Source organism: Acomys russatus, chromosome 3, assembly GCF_903995435.1.
Source record: "Acomys russatus chromosome 3, mAcoRus1.1, whole genome shotgun sequence".
Taxonomy (NCBI): Eukaryota; Metazoa; Chordata; class Mammalia; order Rodentia; family Muridae; genus Acomys; species Acomys russatus.
The window spans coordinates 57,427,160-57,453,360 of NC_067139.1; positions in this window are offsets into that span (position 1 = coordinate 57,427,160).

The window sequence follows — 26,201 nt, forward strand, 5'->3', positions numbered from 1 at the left end:
AGCCTTGTTGGGATGGCACACGGATGCTGGGATTACTTACCTTCCTGTGGAAGCTGCATGTGGTCTGGGATTCATATCTATCCTCCCCCCATGGCAGCCCAGTAGAGAGCCTACTCTCAGGCTCTGTGAGGACCGAGTCTGCCTGGGTGGGAGGATGAGGCTGAGCCAAGTCCACATCAATAACTAAACGAGAGGGAAAGGAAACATTATAGGTTCATTTCACACACACACACACACACACACACACACACACACACACACACACACACCTATCTATATGTTTTCAAACACATGCTCTGTGTTTGGTGGAAACTGGGGGATTTGATGGGGCTCTAGGGCTGAGGGGTGGCATGAGACAAGAAATGGCGGTGAACCAAGTACAACAAAAACTAGCATCTTTTTTTTATCTTACCTAAATATAAAAGCCAAAGGAATTCCTTCTTATCTTAGGATGTCGATGTGGTCTTATAGGCTGTGGAGCATCCATGACTTTTCAGGAGCTATGCCTTTGTTCAGAAGGTATCTCCTCCTGCTACTTCTCCTGGGCCATGCTCCCTTCAGCAAACATGACCTCAAGGCTCCTCCAGTCTTGGAGGGCTCAACCCTAAAGGTTATAGAGCAGCAGATGCTCTACTAAAGGTATTCCCTAAGCTTTCAGTATGGGATGTAGACACACGTTCTTTTTGATCTTGGATCGAAGCAATCTCTCTAATATCCTTAAGAACTATGGTTATCATATAGGACACATTCCAGAAAAAAATACATAGCAGTTACCTAAACTTCTTTGATGGTGATCGCACTGATATCTGGGCATAAGTTGAAATTTTAAAAAGCAAATATTGATGATGTTTATCAAACTCTGGATGATGCTGCAGATGATACAAATCTCAGTATCTCCCTGTTCCAGGCTGGAGAAGCCAGGTACCTTTAGGGACTGGCTCAGGAGCCACCTATGTTAACTAAAGTGGATAAGAAATGAAGTCTCCCAGGAATCAGGTGGGGAGTGTGACCCTTCTCCACTCCTAATTTAGAGGCATTAAAACTGGTATCTTTGAGACAGTCGGGCACAGAAAAGGGATGCCATCGGTACACCACTAGCACAGAAGCTTCCAGGCCTCCCACCTTTTCTTTTTCATCACCCCCCTGTTTCTCAAGTTCCTTCATGAGCTGCCCACGTCACCCCAGGGGACTTGTATTCTTTTGAATGCCAGAGGCTGGAATCTTCAGTGTGAGCTCTTAAAGCTCCCTGATGAGCTCACTACAGGATCTGGAGACAGAAGTCTCCCACCATAACCCATCAGCACCCTAGCTGGCTATCAAAGCGAAATTCATGGCTGTGTGTGAGAGGACTCCTGGCTAAGGGCTCAAGACAGCTTGTGCTCCAACTGTGCTGTTACTGCAGCTCCTAGGACTGCATGGCCTTGAGTTGGAGCTTTCCTTGGGGTGTGTGCTGAGAACCTGTGAATCTTCTTACTGCAATTTTATCTGAATATGGGCCCATGGTTTGGGTAGCTCCCTATTGACATGTGTAGTATCAATCACTAACTTAGCAATTCCAAACAGCTCAGAGTTCTGTGGGCCAAAAGTCTAGCTATGGTTTAACTGACTCCTCTGCCTTGGATCTTAGGGTCTCACCCAAGGCTTGACTGGAGAAGAATCTGATTGCTATCTTATTTGGGTTGTTTAGTGAAATTTAGTTTCTTGCAACCATAGGGCAGAGAACTTCCATTTCCTGATAGTTACCAACCACAGTCCAGCCTCCGTTCTATGGTTCATAGTCTCCCACTATTGTGGTCTGACTTCACAGAGCATGCGAGGAAGAGAGAGACACCAGCAAGATGGGTGCTAGGACTCACCTATGGAGCTGTGAGCCAATGGTCACATAGATCTTGGGTTTTTTGTTTTTTTGTTTTTGTTTTTGTTTTTTGCCATGTTTCTGTTAGTTAGAAGCAAATTGTGGAGCCTACCCATAGTCAAGGCCCCAGCATCTGTAGATAATGACCATGGAGGAGAGGGTCTTTTCCAAGTCTCTCTGCCAGAGCAGCAGGTACCAATTTGAGTTTCTACTCAACCGGAAGACAGCCCCATTTTCTCTAAGCACTGGCTTAGCAGCCCTGGCAGCTGTGTGTGTTGTGAGACCCGCAGACTACTGTAACGCAGGTAGATCCTATCCCAAAGCAATCAGATCCTTCCATGGCCACCAAGGCTCACAAGCAGCCAAGCTAGTCTGGCCTAGTTCCTCTCAAGGGAGAGAGGAAGATTAGCTACTGAGTGACCATTTTATAATGCGTGGTCATGAAGCAGAGGAAAGTAAGTTAGAATAGAAGGAAGAATGAAGTCTCTCTGCAGAAAAACAATGGCGACTAGATACAGGAAAACAGTTTCTTGTGGAACCCCTGTGGTTTTTGAGCTGTGTGTCCTCTTCCAGAGCCTGTCCCTAAAGCTCCTATTTTACTTAAGTACGTTCAAGTTGGCTCCTGTTACCTGGCAAGATGAGGAAACCCTGACACTTGAGAGGTTCAAACAAGCCTGATTTGTTCTCCTCCTCTACCTTTCCCACTCTGAATCCACTGGCCTTGCTATCCAGCCACTTCAAAAACACTTTCATATTTCTAATGGCGCCCTGGGTGCTTGGATACAGCAAACATCAGGATTCAGGGTTGTCTTACACCCCAATTCATGGTCTATGGCAATTCCAGATGTGTGGGTAGAGTAGCGGGGGCCGGTACTAAGGAGTACAGAGGAAGAGCGGGTATCCAGCACCTGGAAAACACTTTCCTGGAGGAAGCGTCCAGCGCCTGGAAAACGCTTTCCTGGAGGAAGCGTCCAGCTGACCTGTAGGACATGAGTCGGAGCAGAGCAACCCAAAGTGAAGGGAGAAGATGGTGGCTGCTATGTGGATGTCAAGTGCAAAGGGAATTAGCTGGTCTGGCCAGGCCAGGAGCAAGACCGTGACCAATCTTGGGGTTAAAGCATGGAGTTCCATGCCTGATCCTTTCACATGTCCATCCTCGCTACCTCCTTGATGTCAGAGGCTACAATTTTTATTACAAGCACCTGCCTTAGCATTTAAGGATATAACATTTAAGAAATGTGGGCTTGAGTATTTCATTTATTTTTTTTTAATTTATGTAAATTACCATTCATACTTTTTAGTGTGCACACCAGTGGCTTCTGATTGGGTGGGGGTGCTGTGTGATTGTCACCTCCACCAGAGTATAGAAGGTTTCACTTGTCAAATTCCCTCATTCTCAGGGGATGGTTCAATGCGTAAGAGTGTTTGCTGTAGAAGCAGCAGACTGAGTTTGGATCCTAGCTCCCACATTAAAAAAATAATAAAGCAAGGTAGGCATGAGTGTGCACATGTGCTTGTGTCCCTGCTGTAGGAGCAAAGGCATGAGCATCACTGGGGATTGCTGGTTTCTCTGGATTGGGCAAGAGTCCCCATTTTAAAGGACTAAGGCATAGTGATAGAATCAGTCATGACGCAGGAAGACATCTAGTCAGCTTGAAAATCCTCCTATTCCCAAGACTGGAGTTCTAGTTTAAAAGGCTGTAAGAACAGAAAGGGCACTAGCTGCCAGCTTTGCCTTTCATGGTCTTTTGCTGTGGGGTTAAAAGCATGCACTTCATGGAGCCAATAAACTGCACCTTGGGTCCCAGAAATGTTAGGACAGCTGGCTTCCAGACCCTCCCACATCTTTTTCATGAAGTATCCATTAATTCTTTTTAATCATCTCTTGATTTTTACCAAGGTCATTATTTCTGCAGACACTTCACTGATAAATTGGGGGATGTTTTTATGTTGTCTTTTTCCTGTGGTGTGGTGTAACTTTCTTTGTCATCAATACATACGTCAAAGCAGGCTAACCAGACCATTTCCCCAGCCGGAGCATATGGTTGGGTCAGGCAAACAACCATCGTAAATCTTCCTCGACAGTGGCCAGAAACGATACCATGACCTGGTCCCCATGGAATCCAGATTTATGAAGATCTAAATGTGAGACCTGAGTGTTAGGCACATGGGTTTTTAAAAAATGTGCCACGTGAATGCATCTGCCTCTTTCTGTGGATGCTTGCCTCCACATGTGGCAAGTGAATGAAAAATATGTGCGGAGGTATTTTAAAAATTCTTGAGGTGCCTCAATAAGCTGCCCCAACTCCCCACACAGAGTAAACACCCAATAAATATTCACTGAGCGGGTGAGGGAATGGATGGATGAATGAAGTGGAGCTACAGAGAGCTATAAAGTCATTTCATTTTTCTACAGAGGGATTCGCGCTTGGGGGACACAATCCGCTTGCCTGGCCTATGCCCTCCTCCTTTTTTTTTTTTTTTTTTTTTTTGCTTCTGAATGCATGCCCAATACAGTCAGGAAGCCAAGCTAGCCTCCAGGAGGAAACCCTATTTACTTTTAGCCAATCAGAACACGGACAGTTTTCAAGGAGAGTATTACTGGTCTGGGGGAGGCACTTGACTTCTTTTGATCCAATCAGAGTGAAGGAGGTTTAAGCTCATAATTGAAGAGCCATTTTCTATTTCCTCCTATGCAGTTAGGCGAGGAGCCATTAATAAGGTGTGCGATGGGGACCCTCACTAGTATGATGTTGAACTGAACACTTTTATCTGAGGCTGAGGTACCAAACACAGGAGGAAAGAGTTTACCCTCGATGGCATAGCTCAACTCCTAGACCAGCTTCCCTTCCTGTTGGCAAGTGAGCCTTCTAGAATGAATCACCTGAACCTGGGTTTCTGTGGCTCCCCTCCCCTGAAAACAAAAATCTGTACAAGTTTGAGCTACAAAAGAGGAAAGCTTAGTGAATAAGTAAGTGAAGGCTTGTTTTGTGTTTTTAACTTACTAGTAATGCTGACCTCTGCATGGAAAAGCATATAGGAAGGTCTCTTAGGCCCTAGCTTTCATAGGGAGCCAGCTTCCAATCCCACATGCCTGGGGGCCAAGTAAGCTGCACCCCTCCAGGCTGACTTGACTTACCACTTTCATGTAAGCCTAGTCATTGGGAAAAGAAGCTTTCCTTCATCTAGCGGAGGCCTTTTCTTGCCCTTATTGGGTTTATGTTGTTTCATCTACACTACAATCCTCGCTCAGGGTTTCAGCTTTAATATGCTTCCTTTGCTATCCTGAAACTAGAAAACAGTGAATTTTCTTTTCACAGTTCCTATAAGCAGAGCACCATACAATTTATACCAAGACGTATGCAGCCAGAGCTTGTCTATGAACACCTTACCCTCACTTTTGAATGTTAGGTCACAGCATTTCAGACAGCGGTGTAACCTTCAGTTAGGAATGCTGAACTCTGCTAATAATCTAAGATCAGCATGTCCTTAATACTTGGGTGAAAGAAGCATCCAAGTTGCCCTTGAACTTTCTTATCAATTTGAAACATCGTGGTTTGCAATAAGGAGCTACAGTCCGACTGCTTTTTGTGAGCTGAAGCCAGGGGCGTTTTGTGGACCAGTAAAGCCAGTGATATTGCTCTTTGGCTCTTCCTGTGCCTGCAGAGTTCTGCCTGGACTGGTGTCCACCATCTGCATCCTATTCCTGTTTTCCCCTCTGGAGTTTTTGGATCCCATGAAGCCAAAGCCTTTGCATATGCTTTCCCCCTTCCTAGAATACGCTTCCCTTACCTCCTCATAAAGTCAATGTCTATTCACACTCCTGACCTCAGCTACAGCATCCTCAGAAAAGTCTTTTATGATCTATCTGTCTCTCTGTCTCTATCTCCCCATAGTCATAGTACCAGGTGCTTTCCTTTTGGCTTGTTCACTTATTTATCTTTACTTGGGATACCATTTGTAACCATCCCCATACCTCAAGGTGGACAGAGGTTTTATCTGCGTTTTGTTACCATTATGTTGCATTTTTCTGGGCTTGGCAACCTGTATAGTATCTGGTAAGCTCAATAAATATTTATGGCAAGTAAGCATGCATATACAAACAAGCACTCCACACTGCTTTTGAGCCAGATCCCAGGCTATGAACCCAATCTTACTGTCACTTTGCCAACTCATAATGACTCTCTTTAGTTCCTCTCTGTAAGAGAGTTCTTATTGTTATTGTAGCACTTTATAGATGAGTACCTTAAGGCTCAAAGAGATGCTACCATGTGTCCAAGGTTCCATTCCAGGTACCTGACAGAGCTGGAATTCTAGCAAGAAGTTCTTTGTGCCTAACTCCAGACCCACTCCAGGGCTCTCAGATAAAGGAAAGTACTGGGAATTTAGAGGAAAGAGAAGCTCCATCTGAGCCATGCTCAGAAAGCAAGGTGGCTTTGTCTAGAGAAAGAACACACACCCACAGGGGTTCTCTTTCCTAGGTAGAGAACCAAAGGAAAACAGTCTATTCTTCATGTATCCATGCAGCTCCATGCCAGAATAGGAGGGTCAATGAACCAAGTGCTGTTCCAGTTTCAGCTCTCATTTCAACCTTCAACTGGGCAATGTCTGCAGTACACAAATCTGTAAGAATGAAGCTTTAAATTCCAGAGACAAAATAACAAGGAATAAAAAAATCCACTAGGTATCTTTAGAGGGAAATACACAAATTATACGGCTTGTATTGTCTAAAGGAGTAGTGACTAACCACACATAGTTATTAAATTTTAGTGAATTTACTGTATTTTTCGGATTATAAAATGTACCTGACCATAAGACACACCCAGTTTTTAGAGCAATAAAACAAGAAAATCAGTAAAAAAACAGCAACCAGACCATAAGGCACACCCTAATTCCCTCCCCCACACTTTTTGTGAGGAAAAAAGTGCATCTTATGGTCTGAAAAATACGGTAAGTAGAATAAAAAATTTTGCTTTTCAGACATCATACCATGTTTCAAGGGTAGCCAGTGGCTACCATATTGGCCCATCCAGAAAGTTCTGCTGGACAGCTCTGGTCTACAAAACAAGCTGTGGGTAGAATTTGTGTAAAGTTGCTCACCCTTGACCTTGGACTTAGAGTAGAAAAATGAATTATGAGGGATGACATGGTATGTAGGCAGTGGAGAAGTGACACGGAAATACGCATTTAATACACATTTTAAGGGGTTCTTCTGCACCAGGATAGTATGCCAAGATGTAGTTTAAGATGTCTTCAGAATCAGAAGGTAAAAAAATGGATGCCTAATAGTGAAGATCTTACACAGTTCCAACTCAGATTCAGGAGGCTTCAGTTGACAGCACACTTCTGCCTGACATAATGTGATGATGGGAGAGAAATATTCAGTAGTACAAAGACTGAGACCAGGGAGCCCCTTTCACATCCTTAGATGCATTTTAGGTGTGAAATTACTGTGGCATCACTTAGGAAGTCATGAGTCTCCTGTGAACCAGGCAGCAGGTGCCCTTGTTCTTTGTTTGTAGTTTATGGTCTCTTCCTCTGCTTTCCTCCCTCCCTAGCCATTCGTGGAAGTTACCTTCATTTTCTTTTGACTCATCTTTGTTTATACTTTTTCTCTTTACGGTGCTGTTTTCCAAAGAAAACTGTGTTTGCATTAGATTTTAACTCAATAAATTTTATCCATGGGAGGACGCCTCCCACCTCATCTGGTTAATAGGCCTCCTCCTTGAAGTCCTGAGACACAGCTGGAGAGAGAGCTTGTGTGGGCTCCACTCTAAGCAGAGAATAGAAATCTCATCTGGAGATATGTATGGCAGGGGTGTCCCTTGTTCTCTCAGCTCCCCCTTGGAAATAGACAAGTACCACCAGGCTCTGTTGTGAGTGCGTGCGCACACACACACACACACACACACACACACACACACACACACACACACACTGGAGAGAGCTAAGGCCTTTGGTTGATTTCCCTTTCTGATATTGAGGAATATCTCTGTCTTCATCAGATGTTCCAGAAGGCTAGTATGAGAATATTTTTATTTTGGGTGGTAGTTGTCAAACTTCCTTCTAGTTTTATATAAAAAAAAAAAAAAAAAAAAAAAAAAGAACAGATATTTGTTGGACAATGGATATTTATATCTCCAGTGACTACCCCACCTGGCCAGAAGTTAGAGAGATCTCTATATGTTTATCTGCATGTGAAGACGCAGGAAACTGAGACACAAAAGGCCGGGAAGGAGTCCATGCATTAGTATTAAAGACCTAGAGAGAACGGCACGATACCCGAGTTCTCTGCCATGCCCTTGCCACAAGCCTACATTGGCCTATTTAGTTACAACAAAAACAAAAAAGATAAACATAGATGTACGCTAGTCTAAACACCAAATTTCAGAAGTTTTCCTTCTGATGTCTCGTCAGCCACCCTGACCTTTATTGGAGGATAAACCAACTCTCAGCAGCTGTGGACAATTATTTACTGTAAGCCAGAGACCAGAGGGCTTGGAGAATGTGAATTCAGCATTTGAAGGCGAGAGATGTGCTTGGTACCAGGAAGTTATTTGTGTAGTTTTGGTTCCCTAATTTCAGAAGTGAGTTGGTACCGAATTGCTGGCCAGGTATCAAGTTCTTCTCATGCTAGAAGTGTGCAACTGTATTGTAGACTTTGTCACAATTGCGCCTTTTACACAAATGGGCACATAAAAGGATCCTACAGATACTGTGGCATTCCAAAACCTTAATTGTTGGTCATTATAAGTTGAGTTATCATTGGGTTATTACCTAACTTGGTTATTAACTGGGGCAAACCATCTTGAGTTATTCCATTAGAAACAAGATTGTATTTTCTCACTGTGGATGTCAGCATGCATATCCTTATGACAATCTCTGCCTGTGTGGCCTTTTGATGTGAATCTGATAAGGGACAAACACTTGGCATAATTTGGTGGGTAAGCTCAGAGCCAATCACACACACGACCCCAAGAGAGCCTTTGAAAGTCAACAACATGACTTGAAACCCATAAGGTTTTTAAGCCTTGATGTGTGTCTCTTTGCCCTTGGATAACAAGTGTTGTTTAAAACTTTTTGAAAATGTCATCCACTAGTTAAAGCGGGATGTTATCTCCACTTTCTGAGTTCCCAAAGGCACAAACACACACCCAGGCACACGAACGCACACACCTGGGCTTCAAAAAAACAAAATCTGGCCACCCAGAGTGTTACAATAAGAGCAATCAGACTAATGAGTTGTCTGTTGAAAACAGGAGAAGAGGTTCTGCCTATAGGCCAGCCCACAGTACAAGGAAAAATTTGCTGTAAATGCTCCCATACTTGGAATAGCGTTGAATTCCCAGGATGCCTTCCAGAGCAAGGCCTCTGCAGAGGACTCTGTGTTCTAGAATTTTAATCAAACAGACCACAAAACCCACTAGTTCCCAAGTTGAATTCTAAGTCTGAGTTTGAGAACAGCTGAAGTTCTTAAAATACAAATGACAACAAAGGAAACCATCTCAATTGTCCTGGGCAAAACTGTTCAGCGCACCGTAGACATGGCCTAGAATAAAACCAACAAACAGACTATTGCAAGAGTGCTAAGGGCCAAATCCTGGGCCACCCAGTCACTCACTGCATAACCTTGGGCCCATCACTTATAGCTGACAAATTAGAGTCATGAATTAAAACTGAAGGTAACCTTAGAAAACATTTTAGCCAACTGTTGTCCCACTCATCTTCCCCATAATGAATCAATGAGGAGACTCTGGAATTCCCAGTTCTCCACCATCATTGTTTCCACCGAGAAGAACGTGAGGACATCAACGGTGAAAGAGGAATGGCAGGGGTCTTGTGATTCTTTAACCAGATACATTGACCCACATTGGAAAATACCAGAAGGCCAGCAGATGACACCACAGAGCTCAAGGTTCCAGGTGAACTCTCAGGAGGTCAACTGGCAGCTGAGAAACCCTCCTCATCCCTCTCCTTCTCAGGAATCCGGCCTCATTTCCTCAATGTGTCATGTTTACAGTATAAAGTATGGACTCTACCTTGGAACACTGGGCCCTTGAAAACTGTCCTATCTACTTGTCCAGTCCCAACTTTCAACCCACAAATATGGTCATCTGCTACATAATGGCCTTTCAGTTCATAAAAGACCAAACATGCATCAGGTTTTCCATATGATTACATCGCTTAGTGATGCTAGAGCCATCTTCATTTGTATAATACATTTTTTGATGTTTGCACAATGACCAAATTGCCTAATGATGCATTTCTCAAAACATATCCCCCCACTGCTAAAGTGATGCATAAGTGTACTCTGTCTGACCACACTGACCGCCATGTGCTGCCTAATGCCATACACATGTGTGACTTCAGGGTTAGAAATGTTCTTCCTTCCACTCATAGTGCCTCTTGCCCCTATACAAGTTCCTACCCATTCTCTAAGACCAAACACAGAGCTCCCGCATCTGCGAGGTTTTACTAGACTCTCTCGCACCCTTTAAAAGAGAAAAGTGAAGCATTTTGTTGGAGGTGGCCTATCACCACTTCATACACCGAATCCTTTCCATGACTCTATGGAGTAAATGTAATGGTGATCCCTAATTTGAGATGAGGAAACCAAGGCTCACCAGAGTACAGTAACTTGTCCCATTAATGGAAGAGGCAGTTTCCAGCCCCAGTCTGCCTAACTCTCAGAGCAAGTTCTTCCCCTTAGGACCCTAACTCTCCTACTGACACTTGCTCAGGCTTTGTATCCATAATTTCCCCAATTTAACCTTATGTGGTTCTCACTCACTTAGATTAAAAGTCAATTTGTCTAATATTTAGCATACTGCTTCGTTCATAAGAGCTGATTAATCTACACTCAAACAAATGTACTTGCTTACCGATGCAGTTCTCAGAACATATCCCCATGCTAATGTAATGCGTAAGAGTACTGCGTCTGACCACACTGGCTGTCATGTGCTCAGTGGAGAACTAGATGTGCGCACGGATGAATGACATGAGTGGAAGAAAGTAGAAACATGGAGAGATGTTTGGCTTCTGTAAATGTGTGTCTTATTAAGGTAGCTAGTCTCTTCCAAGTTCACCAAGTGTCATGCTCTAAAGGAAGATTTTTGTGTGGGTTGGAAGATGTAACTAAATAGTCAATATGCTTTTTATGCTGGCCCTGGGCCTTATTAATGGTAGGAAATGGAAAGGAAGCATATAGTCAAGTCTATACTCTGATGGCCAAAAGGGGGAGCCTAAAAATGCTAAACAAAGCAGAAAACATGTTGGCATCTTAAAGAATGAAGATGCTATGTTCTTTGAGCTTAGTCCTTTTTTTAATTGAAAATAAAACAAAATCTGACCACCTTTATGACTTTCTCGTGATGTGAGGACTTGCCTTTTGACATGTCCTCCCTAGAGGAAGTCCCATCCACAGACTTCAAATAGATAAGCCTACAGCTGCTGCAAATTCAAATGTTTAGACTACAGCAGCTTGCCTTCTACAACAGTTTGCTTATTACAGATGCATGAAAATATCTTCAGGAAAAAAATTAGAATAGATCTAAGCTTTTATATATATATATATATATATATATATATATATATACATAATATCAAACAGGCATATTAAGGAAGGTTCAGAAGTCAGCACATAGGGCTCAAAGTTCATGTTGACCTGGCTGGGATACCAGCCTTCTTTTGGAGCATGTGAATGAGAGGGGTTGCCTTTTGTTGGTGTGCAAGTGTTGGAGATGGCAACCTCAGAAGCAAGTGTGTGAGTTTACAGATGGGGATAAACAGAGCAAAAACCAGAACTATGAATGGTGTGTTAAAATAGCGTCGAATGGTCCCAAGTATCCAAAAGCTTTGAAGCAGCATGGTTTTGGAAATGCTATGGGTCCACCATGTCTGTCTATGAAACATGTCCAGATGTTATCTGTAAGAGAAGAGAGACTCAGGGCTCTGTCTTTGGGTGCTCTTATCATGGAAAGACTGACCCTTGCTTTGTGGGAGCTAGTTGGACAGTTGGAAGCTGGATTAAGTAGAAGCTTCCGGCCATCTGGGATCTCAGTTTAGTCACTCTTCAGTTATCTCAACAAAGACCTCTCAAAGTTCTAAACATGTAGCCTCGCTTTGGGTATTTATTAGACGTTTCCCTAGATGCTTGATAAAAAGGGCTGCTTTAGCCTCCTTTGGGCATCCTACAGCCCCAGGTGCCATTCAGCCTCAGGCACATACCAACAGCTTATTTTGGGGGGTTGTTGTTTTGTTTGTTTTAATGAAAAATACAGATACTGATTTTTCCAGAAGTTGAGTATGGCCTATGTGCTAAGAGTCAAACAGAAAGAAATCAAGAGAGGAGACTGTCAGGATGAGAGGGTGAGCCTCCTCCTTGGACGTGAGACTGAAGGTACCATTTATATCAAAGAAGCTGTGACCCCAAAACCTAAAGTATTTGTTGCTAGCCATTAGATTCCACATTCACTCAGGAGCCAAGACCACTTCAGAGACCATTATTCTGTGTGATGAGAAGCTGTTGCCAGGGTGAAGGGTCCCTGTGTCCCAACCACCCATAAACTTGTCTCCACAAAGCAGGAAGAACTGTACAAAGTGGTGTAGTAGCCATACTAGGGGAAAGAGAGACAGGAAGTGGAGCTGGGGGCGGAGGGACAGGAAGTGGATGTATCTCCCTCAGTATCCGTTCCTGAGCCAGTAAAGGTTCCACATCCTGAGTGGCCAAGACAAACACAGTCTGGAGCGGGTGGGGAGGCAGCCATCAGGGAACAGCTGAACCACCACAGCCTTTCAGCCCCCAAAAGACTGTCACCGCAAGAGTGAAACCAGGGCCTGTGGTTTCCTGCTGTCCTCTGGTACACAGCTTGGGCTTCCAATGACTCATGGCCAATGGCGTGCCAGACTTCACGTCCCATCTGCAATTGAGCCCAACCTGTGCATGGCCGCCACCGTTTCCGCTACTTTCTCCTTCTGAGGAGCTTAACGAGAGGATTAACGATGGCCAGGATGTGAGTAGACTTCTTTGTATGAGCCACCAGGCTGTAAAAATTCCCTATACATCAGGATGCAAGGACAAAGCCAGGAGTCAGAAATTGTTGGCTCTTCCGAGCCCTGGCTTCTGTGTCTAGCACAGGAAAATGATGAGAGGAAACTGGCATTTACTAGTTTCCGCTTCTGGAGAGACAGGTAGGTAGTGCAGCAGGAGTGGAGCTGCCAGGTCACAATAGGTCATGAGCCACTCACTGTCTGAATCATCCCGCGGCTTTTACCTGACCCTTCTGAACCTACAAATTCTTTTCCAGAAAGAGGATGATATCAATACCAGCCTAAAGTATCTGAAGATCATTCTGAAGTTAAAATATGACGTTTAATGGGGGTTAGCCTGTATAGTTATTATATTGCTATCACAGTTTAGCTAACTGCAGAACGGAAAAAACTTATACCCATTACAGAGTAGATGCTTATGAACATTGTATACTGGAGTCTAGTAATAATCTACGGGAAAGGCTTGATGCGCATTCAGGCAGCACTGAGTACAAAGAAGCCTGAGATCTATGTGCATCCTGGAAGAAGACTATCCAGAGGACCATGATGCCTCCCAAATGTTGCCAACAATAGTAACCCAAGTCACAGTTACACAGAAGCCTGCTATGCCATTCTACCAAACTTATTGGAAGGCTTGTCGTACATACTGTGTGTCTCAAGTGCCAGTTTGGAGTGTGGGGAATACTGCAGAGGGGGTATTCTGTGGCTCCTCTTCTCAAGGTGTAATGACAGTGATGGACAGAGGTACCTCCAACTAATACAAGGTAAGCAGACAGGCTGTTGCTGCAGAGGCAGCAAAGAAGCATCCATAGGTGGGGTGTGTGTGGATGGATTTGCTCTGAGAAGAGATATCTGCTGAGGGCTCTTGGGACATGTACATTTTGCAATAGGCCTTAAATATTAACGTGAAAAGGAGTGAAGAGGCCAGATAAAGGGTTTTTCTTCTATAAAAGCAGCAGCCCAGGCTGGAAGGAGGAGATAAGCTGGGAATGAATGCTAAGAAAGTGGGAGAAGGCTGTGTGTTATGGCTTTGATGCTCACACTGAAAGATTTGGAGTCTGTTATTTATGCTGGGTTGTGTGTTGGGGGGAATCATCTTGGGCGTGGGGTGCTGAAGGGGATTTGAGTCAGTGCTCTTTCTTTCTGCACGCTATGTGATGTTGAACAAATGCTTTCTGGACTCCTCACTGTAAAGCAGAGATTATGAGCTAGCTACCTCATAGGACCAAGGATTCATGTAGACTGTGCAGGAATAAACCCCAAACAGTGTGTTCATTAGGCATTAGTTAATGCTGTCATTGTCAGCAATCCAGAAGGCACTGCACTAGTCCTGGGAGAAATGAGCAACACCTATCTTACAACAGAGGAAAACACAGGCTGAGGGAGTCTGTATGCATCTTTCCGAGGTCACCTGGGCAACTTAACAGCCCGGGCGAAGTGTGAAAGGAGACACTTGTTGTGGCTCAAGAATTCAGCTTCAGAGATCAGAAGTGGTCTCAGGATCTCATCTGTGGGTACCTCAGATCAAATGAGACTGGTAAATCCTTCAGGTTGATCTTTTCCATGGAACTCCCAAAGCCAAATTCAACAGAATTTTTAGGTAAAAAGACGTACATTAGAGGATTATTCACATAGGTTAAAGTCAACCATTTTAAATGATAAGATGATCCCAAAGAGCATTTAAGAGCAATAACATAGCCAGCCCTAATAGTACAGGCCTATAATCCTATCTACTTGGGAGACTGGAGCAAGAGGATTGCATGTTCAAGGCCAGATTGGGCTGAGCCATTTAGTGAGCTTTTGTCTCAAAAATTAAATTTTGAGATAGGTTTAGGGTTGTTAGTCAGAATTTCAGCATTTGTCCAGCATGTACAAAGCCCTGGGTTCAATCCCCCAGAGTCCCTTAAGGAAACTAGAAGGACAGGCCGTTACTGTGTTATAGAAGCCAAATGGTGGGCATTTCAAACAGGCCGTGGTCAGCCCAGGAGACAGATGAGATGGCAGCTCAATGATTTCTTCAACAAGCATTTCAGAAGGATGTAGGGGAAGGAGAGTTGTGATATAAGGCAGGAACAACTAAGGGACCATGGTGTGTGCTGCATGTGTCAAGAAGTTCTGAAATTAGGGGCTGGGGCAATAGTTGGTTAAGTGTTTGGGGCAAACGATGAGGACATAAGTACTATGTGAAAAAAAAAAAAAAAGACTACAGGTATGTGTGCCATCTCAGTAATGGAAAATGGAGACAGGGGAATTCCTCCAGCTTGCTGGCCAGCCAGTCTAGCTGAAGCAGCAAGCTCCAAGTTCAACCAGAGATCTTGTTTCGGAAACCAATGTGGAGAACAGTTGAGGAAGACACAATATTGACCTCTGAACTCCACAGGCATCTGCACTGCACTGCACATACATATCCACACATATGAGTACACACACACACACACACACACACACACACACACACACACACCACATTCAGGGATATAAAGACTGTGAGAGAAAATGAGCAGACTTAGCACACAAGAATGAGTTTGAGAAGAAAGGAGTTTGATCTGGTTTATGGGCCAGAGGAACGTCCAGCTGAGAAAAAGGAAAGGCGTGCCGGAGGAGCGAGGTTTTCACTGATCTGCAGAGAGCAGGAAAGTACAGGCAGGGTGTCAGTTTCAGAGCAGACAAGGATCACATCGTAAATGGACTCCAAAGACAGGAACACCAGCTTTGTTTTAACCTAAAACAGTTGAGAAGCTGATAGAGAATTTCTCTCAGGAGAAATTCTATTTTCTAATGAATGAGATAGTTCATTAGAAAGTTAATTTTCTAGGTTTTTGAAAAGTACAGAAGGGGATTCTTTCCCTCCCTCCCTCCCTCCCTCTCTCTCTCTCTCTCTCTCTCTCTCTCTCTCTCTCTCTCTCTCTCTCTCTCTCATCTGAGTACAAGGCAGGGTTAAGCACAAGGGGGGAGAGAAACTCAAGAACCCAGGCTGGCCATGCCTGCACCACAGCTCCTGCCAAAGGAGAATGCCTCCTCTGACGATAGCCATGAGCTCAGGTGAGAGGAGCAGCAGCTCTGGTTTTGCATAAACTTGCTCTGCACCTTGCTAGAGGTTTGCCAGAAGTAATCATATTTGTTCCCTAAAACTGATTTTGGAATCGTCTGTGGCTTCAAGAGAGAATGATGCTTGGGATATGAACACAAAGTAGAGTTTGTGCTAACACATACGGGCCATAACTAGACAGTGAATGAAGCAGAGCGAGCAAAGTGTATCTGGAAGGCAGCCACCGCCGAGTGGTCAGAAACGCACCGCTATAGCACTGGGAGGGATGCATCATGGCCCTTTCCACTAACACAGGCTCTTCTCCCTACTTTTTCCAGTGATGTCTCCAGCATAGTTTTGACTGACTTGGGCTACAAGGTTCTTGCCTCCTCCCTTGTTACACATGTTTGCCATTTCCCAGGTTTCTCTAGCAGGGCATTTCCTGAAATAGCCCAGTCTAGTCTTGTCTTGCCTTTTGCCTCGCCTTTCTTTTCTTTATTTCTTTCTTCCTTTCTCTCTTTCTTCTTCTTCCTCCTTTTCCTCCTCCTCCTTCTTCTTTTCTTCTTCTTCTTCCTCCCCCTCTTCCTCTTCCCCCTCCTCCTCTTCTTTCTTCTTAATGTCTCAATGATAAAAAAAAAAAAAATTCTATTTGGAACTTAAGCTTTTCAAAGGGGAACCCACCTATGATCAGGAACTGTTTTTATTATGAGGCTCGAGGGGAGCCTGTCCACTCACTCTAATCCTAGGTTTCCCTTCGACTCAAAGTGGAAGAATACTGTACAAAGGCTCCAGATCTTACTAAGGTGCTACATCTAAAGCCTCTAACAATCTGCCTTTGAGGTCACCAGCCTGCCAAGGATATCTGCCAGGAACCTCATGGAACCTCATAACCCTTCCAAGACTCTATTTTTAAGCAGATTAATGGATTCCCCTGACGTGGTGAAAGCCAGGGGTGGAGGGCAAGGAGAATGGGCTTGAGGTTCTGAAGCAAGCTGGCAGGGCATTAGTGTGTGGTTGGGTGTGTCTTGTATCCTTTCTCTGAAGTCTTTTCCACTGTTTCCAAACCTTTTTGGACTGACACCTCATTGAACTCACTCCGGTTCCCACCCAGGTCTCTATAACACCCGAACACCTGTTTCGCAGTCCATTGATTCATTTACTTCATGCCCACATTCTGTGGGCTCTCACACAGTCCAAAGCCCATGACCATACATGCCTACTGGCCTATATTGTAAGTGTCCCAGGCCACTCATGTCTACCAACCACCTCAACTTATGCCCTGATCTCATCATCAAGCCTCCTTTTCCTTCATTCTAAAAGTCTTTTGTTATGTCCTTCATGAAGCTTTAGAAATCTATGTTATGCCAGCCATACTATGCTCTCCCTAAGGACAGAAACTATGTACACCTGGCCACTGTCCTTCCCTTCTTCAGGAGCACACAGAGCTTGCTCCTCTTGAAAAACGTACTGGATAATTAGTTATCATCACAGCTCATTTGAACTTCCTTCTCACCCTCACAGGCGCCCATTATGCCACACAAAGACATTTGGGTGCTAAATTGCCACTACAGAACTTGCTTCTTAGCTTAGATTCGTAGAAAACCAACTAGGTGCCTTGGACATAGTAAACCTAAAATATGAACTTAAAAATTGCCACCTCTCCTAAGTAATAGTCATTGAACAGTTACCATGTGTCATCTTTATGCAGCACTTGCTCCACCACAAGTCATCTGTTTATGTGTGGTAACCTGGACTCCACCTTTGGTCTTCATTTCTCCTCTATTTATGTTCTTGGTGATACCACCTGTCAGTGATAAGCCGCCTGTCCCCAAACCTGTCACGTCAGAGAGGTCTTCCAGATTTGAGACTCACACCACTCAGCTTGTCCAGTCACAAATCCAAAGTGTTCTCTCCTTACCCCAAACTTCCTCCCACCCTGTTCCTTCCCACTACTGCTTTCTAACCCACTTGACAGCACTTTGGAGTCCCCTAACTTCCCCTGGTGTATCCCTCCTCCAATCCTTAGGACATTCTGCTGACTCTGTCATTAAGTCACGTGCTCTAATCCAGATGATTGTCACCATTTTCCTTTCTCCCATTCCAGTCCTAGACACAGCTGCCTCTTTCCTAGGATAGAGCTGTACGCACACTATAGGGTTCCATGTTGTACCCAATAGCATAGTCCTCCAAGAGACCAAAGATTGTGTACTTGGGTCCTGTAGTGACTCAATTTTACTAAGAGGAAAAGCCAGAGTTGTCCCAACTCCTCACTTGCTTTAGAATTCCCTTGCTGTCTGGCCTCATGTCCTGATGCTTCTGCTGTTGCCTTCTTGTGTTTCTGAGAACACATCAGGCTCCCCGCTTCCGGTCTTTGCTCCAGCGGGTCCTGATGCCTGCACTCTCTTCCTGCTGATACGTGTTGGCTGACTCTTCATTCTTTCCACGTCTCAATGGGGCTGGCCCAACCATCATAATGCATCCACATGCACACTGCCTGGTCCTCTCTCTTCCACTCCCTCCATTTTGCTTTCACTCCATAGTTCTCAACTCCCAATCTTCCCTATAAAGTTACTTATAGTTGTACTATTAGGCTGTCCTTTTTTTTTTTTTCACTTGCACAAAGCAAGGCATATTATTTCTTTTTGTGGAAACCTGACTCTCACTGTAGGCACTCAGCAAGCCCTGTTGGATGAGTTGGTAAGAATAACACACCCTCTTACAATCAAAATACCCAAGACTCTGTCTCAAAGTCCCTGTGACCTTAATACTCTGTGTCTAACAGTTCTACTTACCCCGCCTCACCCTGCCCTGCCACCATGCTCCATCTAAGCATCAAAAGTCCTGCAGCCTGGTCAGTTATTTTGCACAGCCCCAGTTTGCCTTGGCAAAGCATTCCTGCCTTCTAGAGAGGGAAAGGTAATGCTACATCTGTCTAAAACAACCCCAGTTAAAGATAGGAGCTTTGTGTGTCACAGAAGGCAGCTTGGTGGGAGGGAGCTGATAAAATGTGACTATACTGGCAACTCTCCTGGCAAGCCATTCCTTTAAAAAGAATTATAGCCTGCCACAGCTCCTGTCCTATAATTGGATTGCTCTTTCCTGCTCTTGATGCTGCTAAGGAGGTTGATAGGCATGGACTGTCAAGTCTGCAAGGATAGAGATGGAAAAGGGTTTAGTTTGGAATAACTACTGCTCCATTAATTAGCCACAGTCTTATGTTAAGTAAGATGAACTCAAAGACTTTAAATGTGTTCAGAATTAGAGCTTTCTGATAAATTTCCCATTGACATCTGTGAAAATAAGCACCCAGATGCTAAGCTAAGGAAGTGCTGTGTGCACACTGTAGGCTTCAGGGTAGTGATGGTGACTATTGATTCCTCCTTCTTTTCCTTTTATTCCCCCTCTTCCTTTTCTTCCTCCTTCCCCCCTCTTCCTTTTCCTCCTTCTTTTTTCTCAGAGAGAGAGAGAGAGAGAGAGAGAGAGAGATCCTAGGCTAGAAAGTTTAGGGTAGAGGGCAGGGTATGTCAGCTACTCCCTGTATAGGTGGGGACTGAGGGATGCTGGGAGAACCTGGTTAAAAAGGTACTTCAGCAGCTTGTCCAGGATCTGAAGCCCAACATTCTCCTCTTCTCTCCCACCTGAGCTCTGGGTATTACCTTACCAGTATCTTGCCTAAGCTTTGACTGAAGAGACTTGTATAGACCTTGTTAACTATCATAGGGACAAAAAAGCCCCACAGCATCCAAGGAGAGTAGGGCCAACTCTTAGAATTTTGTCAGAAATCCCAAAGGGCAAAAAATCAACAAGGTAGGTTTATTGGACAAGAAAAACCCGAGGCACTATTAGCTTCTCTCTATTATAAGCATAACCCATTGTCCAAATGTTATATTTTTTCAGTCACTTGTTTTCTAAACCGTTCGGTTGCTAGGAAAAAAAAAATAACATACATTGAGCAGTTTTTAACTAAAGACACTTTTTTCTTTGGGGTTTTTTTGTTTGTTTGTTTGTTTGTTTGGTTGGTTGGTTGGTTTGATTTTTTGTTGTTGTTGTTGTTGTTGTTCTTTGAGATAGTGTTTCTCTGTAGCCTTGGCTGTCCTGAGCTCATTAAGTAGACCAGGGTGCCCTCAAACTCACAGCAATCAACCTGCAGCTGCCTCCCTGTGTGCTGGAATTAAAGGAATGTGCCACCACACAGGGCCAAAAGACACTTCCTTCTCACCTTTCTGGAGGCTGGGAGATGCAAGCCAAAGCTGCTGTGTTGATAGATTGGGCTCTGTGCCAGTTACTAGGGAGGAGGGAACCTCAAATGAGAAATTGTCTCTGCTAGGAATTGTTGCATGGACATGACTATGGGGCATCTTCTTAATTGCTAATTGATGTAGAAGGGCCCAACCCACTGTGGGCGGTGCCATCCCTAGGTACATGGGTCTGGGTAAGCATATGGGTAAGCTGGAAGAAGCCAGCCAGTAAACAGCCTTCATCCATTGGCTCTGATGAATCCTGACTCCAGGTTCCTGCCTTTAGTTCCTGCCCTGGCTTCCTTAGATGCTACACTGTTAACCTGTTAGGACATATAAATTCTTTCCTCCCCAAGGTGGTTCGTGTCAGCACAGCACAGCAAGAGAAAGCAAACTAATACAATTTCCTTGTCTAGAGAGGGCCTACCTACATTCTGGTCCATAGATGGCACCTTCTTCTTCATCCTCACGTGACAGAAGAGCCAGTCCACTCAGGCCTCTCATATGGATAGGAATCCTAACCATGGGGATTTTACCTTCAAGGCCTCACTTATTGCAAAATAAATACTCAAAGGCTCAGAAATCCTTACAAGCAAGTTCACCTTGGTCTTCATCTTGCAGAATGAGTAAAGATTTGAAAGGGAGAGGAACACTGGAAACAAAGGGAAAATCTTGTCTTAAAACGGAAGTCATGGACAACACGTATGGCATTAGAGTGTATGGTCAGGCTGTACATTCTTGCATCATTAAGCAGTGGGGAAATATCTTAAGAGTGCCTTGTTAGGCAACGTGGTTGTATGTAAACATCACAGACACTGGCATTGATCCAGTCCCCATCAGATATTTTCCCAGGGCTCTAGCAAGCTTCATCTTCAAATGTATGGCTAATCCATACTCCAGACCTCCAAGGCCCTTACGAAGGTGTTCCCTCTGCCGCCATCCCTCCTTGCCTGTGTCATTTTCCTAGCTAAGAGTCAGGTAGAGCAGGACCTTCTGGATCCACTGAATTCCCTCTTCTCATCTCGGCTACCACAGGGGTTCCTGCCCGTGCTGTCTTGCCGCCTTGTGCTATTTATTTGAAGTGGTGCCCATTTAGCCAGCATTCTGTCTTGGGTTTCCACTGGACACTAAGTTCCAGCAAGAGCTTTATCTACAGTACCTAGTGTGTTGTCAGGAATCTGTGCTTTAAAAGTAACTGTTTAATAAGTGAATTAGTAAGTAACTGAGTGACAATTATATATGTGTCACTAGGTTATATAACGTTTAATACTATTATAACATATAAACTTTTAATAATAATAACAATTGTTACATATATAGTCATATGGGTGACTTTATAAGTGAGGGAACAACTTATAATAATTCTGCTGCCCATGGGGGATGCATTCCTAGATACACAAGTCTTACATCTACTATGTTTTTTTCCTATACATATATTTATAATGAAACTAAGCGTGTGGATTATTCTGAGTGGGATGTTAACAAGGGTAACTGATGATTCATGGAGTAATTATAGCAAATAGTCTAACAAAACTTAGGCAGATATTTCTCTGTCTCCTGACTCAATATCCTAGGCTATGCTTGCCCTTCTGCCTGTGGACGCTGTGAGATGACGCATGGCCACATGACATGATGGAGGTGAGGTGGGTGAAAGACACAGGTGTGTGAATTAGCATTAGGTCACTCAAGGAGGATTACTTGGATGGAAATGGCATGATGCCGCAGGAGCCTATCTAGTTACCAGGAGAGCTACTAAGTGAGCAATGGTGGGCAGGGGGGGGGGGGGGGGGGGGTTAATACATAGAGTGTGGTTACACCAGACAGAGATGTGGTTTTTGTCCCTGGTGGGTAGAAGCAGGAAAGTACAAGATTTCCACATATTACTCAGAATAGCAAGCAATATTAAACTTGAGAGTTGTTGATTTCGTGACTGTTGTGCTGAGGAAGACTGTTGTCTTGCCTGGGGCGGAGGGTGAACCCTGGTGATGTGACTTGGGGCCAGGGAGTGCTGTGGAACTGGACCGAGGTTCTGCTGACATGGATAAGACTGCCGTGAATGGTACTAACCAACAAAGACACAGCATGTTTCCAGAGAGACTGCCTACACGTGGTCGGTTAAAAATAAGTCAGATCTTTTTCCATGTAGAAGTTTATCTAAAACGTGTTCTTTTCCCCCTTTAACATGTCCTTTGTTCTGAATCTACCATAGTGTTCATAGTTGCTTAGGGAGGTGGGGGAGCCATCCTCACAGAGCAACAGTTGGTTGTCAGTCATGTCCGCGTGAGGCAGCTTGAAGCCATGAGGCTATCTCAGTTGTTAGCATCCTTGTCCTGCAAGTGTTCAGAGTCTGAGAAGTATGGGGTGATATGTCCTAAGCTGCTATTTATACCTGAGACTGGCCACTTGCAGGCTGGTTCTCTCCATAAGCTGCAGTGTACCCTTTGGTTCCTTATCCCTTGAGGTGGGGCTATATACTGGTACCATGGCTGGGCTTCAGGCTCCCTTTCCTGATTCTGGCCAACTGTTTTCTTTCATGACCCCTAAGCTCCAGCCAGGCAGTACCACCCCAGACTTCAATACCCAGCCCTTCCTAAGGCTCATGCAGATGCTAGTCCTCTTTTATCTCTGAACCTCGAATCATATTGCCCTGTGGATACCAGCTTGTCTGCTCAGCCTCCATCAAGCCTTCCTACATCATTGCCTTGAAATAATTTAGTCAAAGCAAGAAAGGATGGAGTTTGGGAGCAGACAGATTAGTAATGTAATCCTGTCAAGCCACTGCTCCACTCTTTCATTCCCCCTCTAGCATTTTGCTATTGTTATCATTTACCCAGGTTATTGTTATATCGTACCAGGGTTAAGGAGCGACTTCAGCTAAGTTCAGAACGAATCGATTGAGTTCTCACCAATGTGAAATTCGGCGCTAAACACAGTGTTGAGTAAGAAGACCTACTTGGCCCCTTGTGGTGTTCGCGGAACTTTTGTATGACGTAGACGTTCTTGAGCTTTCCCACCAGACTCTGACAGTCTTGAAAGAGGCAGAACACCTGCAGGGTGGGGACTTGGGGCTGCGAGGCACATGGCCTTGTCTAAGCAGAGCCTAACTTCCATTAGCAGCCTTCTTCCAGAGAGAAGCTCCGTGTGGAGTGATGGCATGTTCCTGGCCAAGTCAAGACCCACCAGGCTCCAAGACGGATGGCCTCATCACTCAGTATCTGGGATCTGGAACAGTCTAGTGAGGCTGCAGTCCATTTAAAATGACAAAGGTACAAAGCCAAGCAGCGTTGTCCTGAGTACTCACAGGAATAAAGCAGAAGAGAGAGAGACGCCTTCACATTCTTAGGAGTTATCATTTATTATTATAATCGTGCTCATTTCCAGAGCGATCCGGGGACATTTAAAATTCACATTAAAAGAAGATGGCAACATAATACTACTATTTAAAAGAAAATGATAGATTAATACCAGAAAATTCCAGACCATTCCATTTAACTTCATGGAGAGGAGTCTTTGAAATTAAGTTAAGTGGCTCCGGGCTTTTTATTTATAGAAACAACTTGGATGTTGGTCTGAGAAGTGAGATATACAAGATTCCAAATAAACTCGAGTCACAGAGAACTGTAAGTAATAAAGAACCATGTGGATGAAAAAAGAATTCCTTTAAATACCCTGTCTAATTGATAGGAAAAGCATTTTGTATTAGATAAAGCCCAATAAAACGACTTAGAGACAGGATGTATAAATTATGTATCTGTAGACTCACAGACTTACAGAATCACAAAACCTGTGCTACCATTCTGTATCCTGAGGGCAAAGAGGAAAAGCAAACAGGAAGAAAAGGGGGTATTGAGAATAAAGAAAAAAATAAATTCCATTTCTCCTTCCCAAGAGGAGCCAGAGAAGTGGTGTGGGTGTGGGGTACAGCTTGGCTGGGTGCCCAGCTAGGCAAGGGTGTTCCTCAGTTTGAGTTAGCCAAAGGCGCCCCCTCTGGGTGGATGTAGCATTTTGAACATGTGATATCTGGAGAGGCTACCAGACAAAAAGCATTTTTGCCTCCCAGGAAATACAGCTTCCCAGGGTCCTGGGCTTTCAGCCTCCTGCTTCTCATCTCAGGAGTGTGAATTTCCTAGCTGCCCTTACCTGCTTAGCAGCACTCTGTATAAAGTGCCTGGGGTCTCTCGGTCTGGGAGCATTGGATTGCAAGCTCCACTCTAACTTTGAAATTAAACCTCACCTCTCCTTCAAAGTGCAAATTTGAAGCCCAGTCATATCTGCTCCCATTGGGAGGATGGGATGGGCTTGATCCCAGGAAAGGCTGGGTTAATTGCCCATTATTATTCAGGAATGAAACTCTCTGGCTTAAACAAAATGGGTCTCCTTTACCTTTCAAGGACTAATAAGGCGTTCCTCTTTTGGGTCTTAACCCATTCTTATTCTGACCTTGTAAAAGAATATTTATGCTTTTACATGTCTTCATTTCATTTTGTTTCTTCAAGTAAATAATAACAACGTAGATAAACCATATATGCAGCAGCATCTGCCATGTATTGGCCACTTTCCCACGTAGCAAGCATTGCTGTGCCAAAGCCTTACTGTATCTTCCTAAGTCTGTCAGCCCCACCGGGTGGGCATGCCATTTTTCCATTGCACAGACGCAAAATCTGAGACACTATTGTTCACGAACGAAAAGTGGCACAACCAAGGTTTACATCTATAATATGGGAAGGGAGTGCAAGAGGTCTGATCCGTGTAGATATAGTTGCGATCTATTCCTATCAGAATATTTGAAGTCCACGAAGAAGGAAGTAACAGTTAACCTTTGCCTCACCATTTCCTCCTTAGCATGATGCTGCCTGCCTGTCTGAAGCTGCAACAGAAGTGGAAGAAAACACTTTGGGGCTCCAGCATCTGGTACAGCAATTGGCTCAATCTTAAACAGTTGAAGATTAGGGCCTAGAGAGTTAAGTCACCCACAAAGTGCTTGTTTTGCTAGTCTAAACCTTTAAGAGTAAGCCATATTTAAAAAGAAAAACAGAAACAAAAGCCAGGCAAGGTGGCAGATGCCTGTGATCCCAGCTGGGGAGATGCAGCCAGGCAGAGCCCTGGAGCTTACTGGCCAGCCTACCTTACCTAATAACCTCCAAGCCAATGAGAGACTGTGTGGTCTCCATAAACAGGGTAGACAGCTCCTGAGAAATGACCTCTCCACCCATGCATGCACACTCACAAATACACATCCCCAACATTTATATATCTGTATATATATATGTATATACATACATAATTACATTACATTTATAATATATTATATATTATACACATATATGTATATATATATATATATATATATATATATTAGATTATTTATAACAGTACTGGGGATGAACAAAGGCCTTCCATAAATGCTCTACCACTGAGCTACAGTTCCAGACCTTGATTTTCTGTCATTGTACTTGTTATAATTTATAGGTTCATTTATCCTTGTTAATGATTGTAGTAATAGTCATTCAGGATCATTGAAGACTTGGCGAATGCTACTGAAGAAACACACTTTATTTACTTAAGCCTTTGCTGCGAGTGACTGGAAGGCACTTAATCATGTCCCTGAGCTTACAGCTACCCTCCCTTATCAGAAGCTCCACTCTGGAGGCCCTATAGCTTCCTACAGCTGACAAGTTACAAAGTACACCCCAGCCTCTTCCACCGCTGCATTGAAAGATGTGAGTGTGACTCCACATTATATGCCTCCAACAACTAAAGTCTACTCATGAGATCCACTGTGGGTGGGCAATGCTGATGTCAGGAACCCTTCTGATACCCTCTCACGGGTTCAAATGTTTTCTTCCTGTAGGTGTGAGCAATGGAAAGATTCATTCAGTCAAAGGCTCAATTGCTTCTCCAAGTGATGACCAAGAGAATGTTTGAGAGAGAGCTGTGTGCCAAGTAGTGGATTGGACACTTACGAATTAGCTCTTTTAGCTGCACACCATGGGACTTCCATGCCAGGACTTGGGAAAGTGACACAAGAGGA